Here is an 11,463-nt window from a genome sequence, read left to right on the forward strand (position 1 = left end):
TAGCTGCTGTGGGTGGTAACCATCCCACCATCCTTTAAATAGTCACCTGACGCATCAGCTGACTGTCAGTGATAGAGTAATCTATGTTGACCAACCCTGGAGTAAGGAGCTCTCTGGTTGCAGTAGTGAATCTTCTGGCTTTGTGGAGTTCCTAGTCCACTCTCCCTGTGTTGTTCATCATTTGCAGTGATGAGGCTAGTGTCCATGCCCATGTGAACAGAACAACCATCAGTAAATAAATACGTCACCAGAACCACCATCAGTATATGAATACATCACCAAAAACAAAAGTAAATGCATACATCACCATAACCACAAGTATTTCAATGCAAAAACCAAGGTTAGTACAACAATTAATTGTATCATCAAGTCAGCCCATAAAAATTACATCTCATAAACCCACAACCCCAAAACTCCCAGGATGGCCTTTACAATGGCAAGGAGATACTGGTGGTTGTTGTTTTCCAGCCATCATCAGACTGCAGACAATACACGAATCACAGTACTGATGAGATGCATTTAGGGATAAGCAGGCCCAAATGGCAAAATTCGGGGTCCGCACTGAACACCTTGTTCGTGCATGCACCCCAAACACAGACTTCTCCCTGAAGTCCGTATCACTATTCGGGTTCGGTAGTCCCAACATCCGGTGCTTCCCACACTGTCATTTGTGTGGCAGCAGGAGAAATACAGGCTCTAATCATCGGTAAATAGGTTACTGTCAGTCACAAACGTCGGCTGATGAGATTACTACTATCAACATTGTACGCCTGAGCTCACTGATAGCAGTGATAGCGGCGTACAGTGATGAGAGTATTCATCAGCCGACGCCTGTGCAATAACTAGATAAAATTAAAATATGCTCTAGGGTCCTCTCTTGCTTTGCTAACCAGCACAGTCAAAGCCAACAGCTGTGTGCTGCAGCTGTCAGCGTTATCTTGGCTGGTTATCAAAAATAGAGTGGACCCCATGCTGTTTTTTTAAATTGTTTAAATAAATAATTTAACTCCTTAATGTCACGATTCATTTTTGGATTTGTGGCAGCTCTAATTTAAATGAAGTTTTTTCCTTTCATGTCAGCAAGGGTTAAATGTCAGTTTCCTTGCTGGCAGCTGCTGTGTTGCGGTTAGCTGCTGTGGGTGGTAACCATCCCACCATCCTTTAAATAGTCACCTGACGCATCAGCTGACTGTCAGTGATAGAATAATCTATGTTGACCAACCCTGGAGTAAGGAGCTCTCTGGTTGCAGTAGTGAATCTGCTGGCTTTGTGGAGTTCCTAGTCCACTCTCCCTGTGTTGTTCATCATTTGCAGTGATGAGGCTAGTGTCCTTGCCAACCAGTGCACTAGCCAGAGATTAGTCAGGTGACAATCAGGGTTCAGGCACATGATGGCATAAGGGGGAAGGACCCGCTTAGGGTATTAGTGGAGTGTATGGACAGGCTCAGGTTGGAATTCAGGAGGTGCCCCCTTCCAACGTTCCCTACGGTTAGAGCCTTCCTCACCCCATTCCATCCCGTTGTAGGTATAAGTTGTGTAATCCGCTGGTCTTAACCTTGTCGGTCGAGGTATTTTTGTTTTTGCATTTTCATTTTTTGCTCCCCTTCTTCCCAGAGCCATAACTTTTTTATTTTGTTGTCAAAATGGCCATGAGAGGGCATGTTTTTTGTGGGATGAGTTGTACTTTTGAACGACACCATTGGTTTTAGCATATCATGTACTGGAAAATGGGAATAAAATTCCAAGTGCGGTGAAATTGCAAAAAAAGTGCAATCCCACACTTGTTTCTTTTACTATATCCACTAAATGCTAAAACTGACCTGCAATCATGATTCTCCAGATCATTATGAGTAATAGAAACCAAACATGTACAGTTTTTTAATTTTTTATTTAAGTGGTGAAAAGAAATTACAAAGTTTGTTAAAAAAATGGTGCCATTTTCTGATACCGGGTAGGTTCTCAGGATCTCAGGTTGGGTGAAGGCTTATTTTTTGCATTTTAATGATAGCATTTTGGTGCAGATGCAATCTTTTGATTGGCCGGTATTGCATTTTAATGCAATGTTGTGAAGACCAAAAACACGTAATTCTGGCATTTTGACTTTTTTTCTTGTTACGCCGTTTAGTGATCGGGTTAATTCTTTTTTATATTGATAGATCGGGCGATTCTGATAGCGGCGATACCAAATATGTGTATGTTTGATTTTTTTTAATTGTTTTATTTTGAATGGAGCGAAAGGGGGGCATTTTGAACTTTGATTTTTTTTTTTTTAACTTTTGGCATGCTTCAATAGTCTCCATGGAAGACTAGAAGTTGCCATAACCTGTTCGGCTCTGCTACATACAGGCAAAGATCAGATCGCCTGTATGTAGCAGAATTGCTCACTTGCTATGAGCCACCGGGCGGCGTTCATAGCAATCCGGCAGTGACAACCATAGAGGTCTGCTGGAGACCTCTGGTTGTCATGCCAACCCATTGGTGACCCACGATCACGTGACGGGGTCACCGATGGGCGTGATTTCTGACGCGCTTGCCAGAAGCATGTGCTAAATGCCACTGGCAGAGTTTGATAGTGGCATTTAACTAGTTAACAGGAGGATCGCGATTCCACCCTCAGCTGTTAGAGGCACATGTCAGCTGTTCAAAACAGCTGGCATGTGCTGGGAAAGTTGTGGACTCGGCGCCGGAGCCCATATCAAAGGGAGGGATCGGCGATGTCGTAGAGGGGTTAAAAAATGGTGTAGTGTTGTGAATTCTGCTTTTGGGCTCCCTCCTGTGGTTGTAGATGGTAATGCAGTTGTGCCTGGACTGCAGGATTGGACAGATGTATCTGCTAATTGCAAGGCTGACTGGGGTATTTAGCTTTGCTGGACTCTTTAGTCCCTTCCAGTTGTCAATGTTTCTTGTGAAGTGTTGGATCACTTTCTGGCTTCTCCTGCTCGCTGCCAATTTCAGCAAAGATAAGTGTTTGGTTTTTGTTTCTGTGGCACACTGCCGGTGTGCTTGTTTCAGTTTTATTCCTGCTCTGTTTGTAGGATTCACTGGAGTTGCAGATATATGCTCCTGCATCTTTTAGTAGATGTAGGAAGTTTTGGTATATTCTGCTGTGGATGTTTTGAAGGGTTTTTTACTGACCGCACAGAACTCTGTCCTATCCTGTCCTATCTAGCTAGAGTGGCCTCCTGTGCTAATCCTGTTTTTCTGCCTGTGTATGTTTTTTCCCCTCCGACTCACCGCCAATATTTGTGGGGGGCTGTCTATCCTTTGAGGCAAGATAGTATTCCTATTTCCATCTTTAGGGGTATTTAGTTCTCCGGCTGTGACGAGGTGTCTAGGTGTGTTAGGTACACTCCACGGCTACTTCTAGTTGCGATGTTAAGTTCAGGATTGCGGTCAGTACAGTGGCCACTTTCTCCAGTGAAAGTTCTCATGCAGTTCCTAGGTCACCAGATTTTTTCGGCCTTACTAACTATGTTACTATGAAGGACGTAGATCTGGGGATTTATTATGATGGAATATAGGCTGAACTGGATGGACAAATGTCTTTTTTCGGCCTTACTAACTATGTTACTATGTTATAACAGTGTAGGGTCCCCCTTCATTTTTGACAATCAGCCAAGCTTAAGCAGACAGCTGGGGCTGATATTCCCAGACTAGGAAGGGGCCATCGATAGTGGCCCTACCTAGCCTAAAAATAGCAATCCGCAGCCACCCCAGAAATGGTGCTTTGCCCAGCTCTTCCCACTTGCCCTGGTGGGGTGGCAAATGAGATAATATTTGTGGGGTTGATATTAGCTTTATGATGTCATCTGACATCAAGCCCACAGATTAGTAATGCAGAAGCATATATTAGACACCCCTATTACTAACTCTGCAGTCAAATTTAATTAAAAAAACATAGACACAGATAAAAGTCCTTTTTAAAAATAAAAACACAAACTTCTTTATTTGAAAGAAACACTCCCTATCTTATTTCACCTATTTATTACTATAAAATTAAAAGTAATAAAACTCCATATTCCTCACCTGGCAACTGGTGAGAACTTTCTCAGCGCTGACGTCAGTAAGGTCACCGGAGTTCATCGTCTATGAACGCTGCTCACAATATTGATGTCACCTCTTGGCGCTGCAACTGAGTTCTCAGGCTCAGCTCAATGTATCATGGATTCACCACTGCTCAGCCATGAAATCCAGATGTAGCAGAGTTGGAGTGCATGGTGGGACGTATGGACTATCATCGCACTAGTGAAGAATAGGTTGTTTTTTATTTTTATTTTTTTAAATAAATTGGGTAAAAGAGGGTCTGGGAGTTTAATTTCAAATAAATGACTTTATTCTGGCTGTGTCTTTATTGCAATCTGACTATGGGATTAGTAATGTGATTTCCCGAAAACTGCACCCCCCCTGTGTGTCTAAACACATGCCTGAACTGTGCAGTTTTGGTGCTTTTCTTTCTCTGGAGGCTTCTATGTGGAGCCTAAAAACACACTTATAAAAAGTTACAGTTATTCTTTTATGTGCTGAATCAAAGCTTTTCTGTACTATAAAAAGCACTCAGAAATACAGCTTCACATACAACTGCTTCTCACTAAATTAGAATATCATCAAAAAGTTAATTTATTTCAGTTCTTCAATACAAAAAGTGAAACTCATATATTATATAGAGTCATTACAAACAGAGTTATCTATTTAAAGTGTTTAGTTCTGTTAATGTTGATGATTATGGCTTACAGCCAATGAAAACCCAAATGTCATTAACTCAGTAAATTAGAACAATTAACAAAAAACAACTGCAAAGGCCCCCTAAGCATTTAAAAAGGTCCCTTAGTCTGTTTCAGTAGGCTCCACAATCATGGTGAAGACTGCTGACTTGACAGATGCCCAGAAGGCAGTTATTGACACACTCCACAAGAGGGGTAAGCCACAAAAGGTCATTGCTAAAGAAGCTGGCTGTTTACAGGGTGCTATATCCAAGCATATTAATGGAAAGTTGAGTGGAAAGAAAAATGTGGTAGAAAAAGGTGCACAAGCAACCGGGATAACCACAGCCTGGAAAGGATTGTTAAGAAATGGCAATTCCAAAATTTGGGGGAGATTCACAAGGAGTGGACTGTTGCTGGAGTCATTGCTTCAAGAGCCACCACACACAGGTGTATCCAGGACATGGGCTACAAGTGTCGCATTCCTTGTGTCAAGCCACTCGTGACCAATAGACAATGCCAGAAGCTTCTTACCTGGGCCAAGGAGAAAAACAACTGGACTGTTGTGCAGTGGTCCAAGGTGTTGTTTTCAGATTAAAGTAAATTTTGCATTTCGTTTGGAAATCAAGGTCCCATAATCTGGAGGAAGAGTGGAGAGGTGCAAAATGCAAGCTGATTGAGGTCTAGTGTGAAGTTTCCACAATCAGTGATGGTTTGGGGAGCTATGTCATCAGCTGGTATAGGTCCACTGTGTTTTATCAAGACCAAAGTCAGTGCAGCCGTCTATCAGGAAATTTTAGAGCACTTCATGCTTCCCTCTGCTGACATGCTTTCTGGAGATGGAAATTTAATTCTCCAGAAGGACTTGGCACCTGTCCACGCTGCCAAAAGTACCAATACCTGGTTTAAAAATAACGGTATCACGTGTTTGATTGGCCAGCAAACTTGCCTGACCTTAACCCCATAGAGAATAGGTATTGTCAAGAGGAAGAAGAGCGACACCAGACTCAAGAATGCAGATGAGCTAAAGGCTGCTATCAAAGCTACCTGGCCTTCCATAGCACCTCAGCAGTGCCACAGGCTGATCACCTCCATGCCACGCCACAATTATGCAGTATTGAGTGCATATACTGAACATACATGTCTGTAGGCCAATATTTGGAATTTTAAAATCAATTTTAAAGCTGGTGTTATAAAGTGTTCCAATTTACTGAGATAATGACTTTGGGGTTTTAATTGGCTGTAAGCCATAATCATCAACATTATCAGAAATAAACACTTGAAATAGATCATGTATGTAGAATATGTATGTATATAGCAGTCTCATACTATATAGCACAGGCCACGTAGAATATAGGAGCCATGTAGTATATAGCATAAAATAGTACGTGGCCTGTGCTTTATAGTATGTGGCTGCTATATACATACATACATATTGTAGAATACCCGATGCGTTGTATATAACGCAGCCCACGCAGTATCTAACACAGGCCACATAGTATACAGCAGCCATGAAGTATATAACACTGCCCACGTAGTATATAGCAGCCATGTAGTATATAGTACTGCCAACAGAGTATGTACTTTGTTTTCCGTGTTCAGTTTAAATGTGGGAGATTAGGAGAGTTTTTTTTTTAATGTTTTTTTTTTTCCATTTACGTAAAGGTACAGGAAGCAGACAGCTGCCTCTGGTACTGCTACCTATTTATATCGGCTAGAAGTAAAAATTAGTTAAGTGATTTTGTCATATTATTTGCCTCTGTCTTTTCAAATTTTTTTGTTTTGTTTGTTTGTTTTTTTACATTTTTTTTTCCTTTTTTTGAATGTACACGATGTAACAAGAGTGACAGACCGGAAATTACAATCACCAAAACAAACCCAAAGATAGTTGTTTGTCCACTTTCATTGGCAGTTACAGCACAGAGGACATTGTCTGCAAAGGGGGATATCATCAAAGAGGAGGTGGCGGAGGCTCGTTTCCTTTATTGCTCTTAGATTTAAGTGTTCTAAAGCAACATCTAAAGGCATTGTATCTACACAACCCATTGCCCCAAAATTGGCTATTTCTCCCCGCTCGTCCTCATCAGAGGAAGAGCTTTCTTCCTGCATCAATGTGGAAAGCAACAACTCTTGGACAAATAGGCTACGATCGGCCCTTTCACTTTCTAACGACTGTCCCTCAGCTTCTGTCATCTTCGGGTCGTTCAACCTTGTGAGGTGAAACTGTGAATTCTGTATTGTTTGCTGATTGTTTTCCGTATTGGATGTGTTGGTTGCTGCTGTTGATTGGGTGATGGTTGTGGTGACACTACTTGCATTGTTGCGTCTGGTGGCGTTGCGCGCAGTTTCTAATTGTTGTCGTGCTGCTTGTGCCTACTGCCTCTCTAGCTGTAACTGCATCTGAAGTTGTTGCAACTGAGAGGCAGAAGGACCCGAGGAGTTAAGTTGCCCACCTGTTGAGCGCCTAACCCCTCATAACTGGGATAATAGCTCAGCTATAGGATCCATGGTTTCCCTATTGCTTGGTGAGTAAGAGCTCTGTGAGGATGAAAGCCCTCCAGTGGAACTGCTAGTAAAGTGCATGTTTGAGTATATAGCAGCCATGTAGTACAGGGGTGTCAAACTGCACTCATCAAGGGCTGCAAACAGGTCATGTTTTCAGGATTTCCTTGTACTGCACAGGTGATAATTTAATCACCTAAACACATAATGATTATAGCACCTTGTGCAAAGCTAAGGAAATCTTGAAAACACGCATGGTTTGCGGCCCTCGAGGAATGCAGTTTGACACCCCTGATGTAGTATATAGTATTGCCCACGTAGTATATAGCAGCCATGTAGTATATAGTACTGTCCACATAGTATATAGCAGCTATGTAGTATTTAGTACTGCCCACGTAGTATATAGCAGCCATGTAGATACAGTACTATCCACGTAGTATATAGCAGCCATGTAGTATCTAGTACTGCCCACGTAGTATATAGCAGCCATGTAGTATATAGTACTGCCCACGTAGTATATAGCAGCCATGTAGTATATAGTACTGCCCATGTACTATATAGCAGCCATGTAGCCCACACAGTATTTAGCAGTGTGGGCACATATCCCAGTTAAAAAAAGAATTAAAATAAAAAATAGTTACATACTCACCCCTGGGATCCAACGGCGCTGTGGCGATGGGCGCGTGGCTGCCGCCATCTTCCGTTCCCAGGATGCATTGCGAAATTACCCAGAAGACTTAGCGGTCTTGCGAGACCGCTAAGTCTTCTGGGGAATTTCGCAATGCATCGCTGGGAACGGAAGATGGCGGCAGGCGCGAACGGCTCGGCGGACTACGGAGGGTGAGTATAGCAGGTTTTTTGTTTTTTTATTAGTGTTAACATTACATTTTTTTACTATTGATGCCACATAGGCAGCATCAATAGTAAAAAGTTGGGGACACACAGGGTTAATAGCGGCAGTAACAGAGTGCGTTACCCGCGGCTTAACGTGGTCCGTTACCGCCGGCATTAACCCAGTGTTAGTGGTGGCTGGACGGGAGTATGCGGGCGCCGGGCAGTGACTGCGGGGAGTAAGGAGCGGCCATTTTCTTCCGGACTGTGCCAGTCGATGATTGGTCGTGGCTGTTTTGACGCGACCAATCAGCAACTTGGATTTCCTTGACAGACAAAGGCCGCAACCAATTAATATCCGTGACAGAAAGAATGACAGACAGAAAGACGGAAGTGACCCTTAGACAATTATATAATAATTGCCTTAAAAATATTTTTGTACTCTTCTCCTGACAGATAACTTTCAACAATGAGATCCATTTACTGTGTTGTAAGCTGTTAATGGATCACTAGATGGTGGCTCGATTCTAACGCATTGGGTATTCTAGAATATGCATGTCCACGTAGTATATTGCACAGCCCACGTAGTATATTGCCCAGCCACGTAGTATATTGCCCAGCCACGTAGTATATTGCCCAGCCACGTAGTATATTGCCCAGCCACGTAGTATATTGCCCAGCCACGTAGTATATTGCCCAACCACGTAGTATATTGTCCATCCACGTAGTATATTACCCAGCCACGTAGTATATTGCACAGCCACGTAGTATATTGCCCAGCCATGTAGTATATTGCAGTCACGTAGTATATTGCACAGCCACGTAGTATATTGCCCAGCCACGTAGTATATTGCCCAGCCACGTAGTATATTGCCCAACCACGTAGTATATTGTCCATCCACGTAGTATATTACCCAGCCACGTAGTATATTGCCCAGACACGTAGTATATTGCCCAGCCACGTAGTATATTGCCCAGTGACGTAGTATATTGCCCAGTGACGTAGTATAGCTGCATAGTATATTGCCCAGTTACGTAGTATATTGCCTAGTCACATAGTATATTGCCCAGTTACGTAGTATATTGCCCAGTGACGTAGTATACAGCACCGAACCACGTAGTATATTGCACAGCGACATAGTATACAGCGCAGAGCCACATAGTATATTGCAAAGCGACGTAGTATATTGGCCAGTCACGTAGTATATTGCCCAGCCATGTAGTATATTGCCCAGTCACGTAGTATATTGCCCAGCCACATAGTATATTGCCCAGTGACGTAGTATATTGCCCATTGACGTAGTATAGCTACGTAGTATATTGCCCAGTGACGTAGTATATTGCCCAGTGACGTAGTATACAGCGCAGAGCCACGTAGTATATTGCATAGCGACGTAGCATATTTCCCAGCGAAGTAGTACATTGCCCAGTGAAGTAGTATATTGCCCAGCGAAGTAGTATATTTCCCAGAGAAGTAGTATACAGCACAGAGCCACGTAGTATATTGCCCAGCTACGTAGTATATTGGCCAGTCACGTAGTATATTGCCCAGCTACGTAGTATATTGGCCAGTCACATAGTATATTGCCCAGCCAGGTTTGTCACAGGTTAAAAAATAAAAAAAAACATATACTCAGCTTTCCAAGGGAGCCCTTGTAGTCCATGGCAGCTTCCGATCCCAGGGTTGGTATGAGCGCAGAACCTGTGATGACGTCGCGGTCACATGACCACGACGTCATGGCAGGTCTTTGTAGCGCAGGGCCTGTGATGACGTCGCGGTCACATGACCACGACGTCATGGCAGGTCCTTCTCGCGCAGGCACGCAGGGCCTGTGATGACGTCGCGGTCACATGACTGTGATGTCATGGCAGGTCCTTCTGCCACCTGAACCTGCAACGGAAGATGGCGGCCGGCGCAAGCTGCTACGGAGGGTGAGTATAGCAGGTTTTTTTTATTTTTTATTATTTTTAACATTACATTTTTTACTATTGATGCTGCATAGGCAGCGTCAATAGTAAAAAGTTGGGGACACACAGGGTTAATAGCGGCGGTAACGGAGTGCGTTACCTGCGGCATAACGCGCTCCGTTACTGCCGGCATTAACCCTGTGTTAGCGGTGACCAGGGGAGTATGCGGGCGACAGGCACTGACTGTGGGGAGTAAGGAGCAGCCATTTTCTTCCGGACTGTGCCCGTCGCTGATTGGTCACGGCAGCCATGACAGGCAGCTGCCGAGACCAATCAGCAAATTAATAACCGTGACAGACAGAAGGACAGACGGAAGTGACCCTTAGACAATTATATAGTAGATGAGTTTTACTTTTTTTGTATTGAAGAACTGAAATAAATTAACTTTTTGATGATATTCTAATTTTGTGAGAAGCATCAGTATGTACCAAAAACACATCAACTAACAGAGAACATTGTTATCGCTTGGCTTGGTGAGGATACTGCAGAAAAAAAAAAACACAGTATTTATGCAAAGTGTGCACAGCATTACATAGACCAAAAAGCCAAATATCATATAGTGAAGCTACATGCATGAGAAAGTTCTGGCTGCTTCGACTGTGAATGTATGAACAAAAAATAAATCTATAGGTTCTAACTTGAGATGTGCATTATATGAAATATGAATTGCATTACTGCTCTAGATTATATGAAAAAATGGAGATGCTTAGCACGTGTGGAGACACGGGGGGGTCGGTGGGCGCCCAGGTTCGCTAGCTGGAACCTCATCGACCAGGGATCGTCCTGCCTAACGCCCGTTCTCCCATTAACGTGGGCATAACGCTACTCAGACAACACAGGGTGAGGGTAAAACAGTGGGGCAATACTTTATTGAACCACAAAACAGTCAGATAACACATAGAACAGTCCCAGCAAGATTCCCCAAGATGGTGAACGTTAAAGAGTCTCACCATTCCGCTGACCTGCCAGGATAATGGCAGATGTTACGTCAGAGCTCCCAGGGTCGGCTACCCCACCTGTAGTACACACACAGAGAGGAGGTAACAACAAGCATAGGAAGACAACAGTCCATACGATGAACAAGTCCAACTGACACGAGAGTCACAACCTGGCTTATCCGAACATCTCCATGGAGCCAGGTGACCATCGGGTCCCAATCCTGGCTTTCTCCAAATGTATCCATGGTCCAGCAGTGGTCAATGGAGCAGATCTTTATTCTTCCAACCAGGGCCGAAAACCCCTAGGTTGTTTCCTGTAGAATGATAGATCCATGTCCCTCGTGATGGAGCCATGGTGTAAAATGGCTGCTGTCCTGTCTCTGGTCCTTTGGATGTATAAGTCTTGGCAGAATCTCTGGCTGTCTCTCACCCTCTCCATCTCAGTCTCTTTATACAGAGTCCAGCATCAAGATAAAGGGAACAATGGTGATGAGTTCAAATAGCATTACTTGATTATTTAATAC

The 11,463-nt window shown here is 43.4% G+C and overlaps 1 pseudogene; it reads right to left on the bottom strand.

Moving 5' to 3' along the window:
- Positions 1–6,369: 6,369 nt before the first annotated feature.
- LOC138671584 (E3 ubiquitin-protein ligase KCMF1-like) lies at positions 6,370–7,304 on the bottom strand (annotated as a pseudogene).
- Positions 7,305–11,463: the final 4,159 nt, after the last annotated feature.

Source organism: Ranitomeya imitator, chromosome 3 (genome assembly GCF_032444005.1).
Source record: "Ranitomeya imitator isolate aRanImi1 chromosome 3, aRanImi1.pri, whole genome shotgun sequence".
In the NCBI taxonomy this organism is placed as follows: domain Eukaryota; kingdom Metazoa; phylum Chordata; class Amphibia; order Anura; family Dendrobatidae; genus Ranitomeya; species Ranitomeya imitator.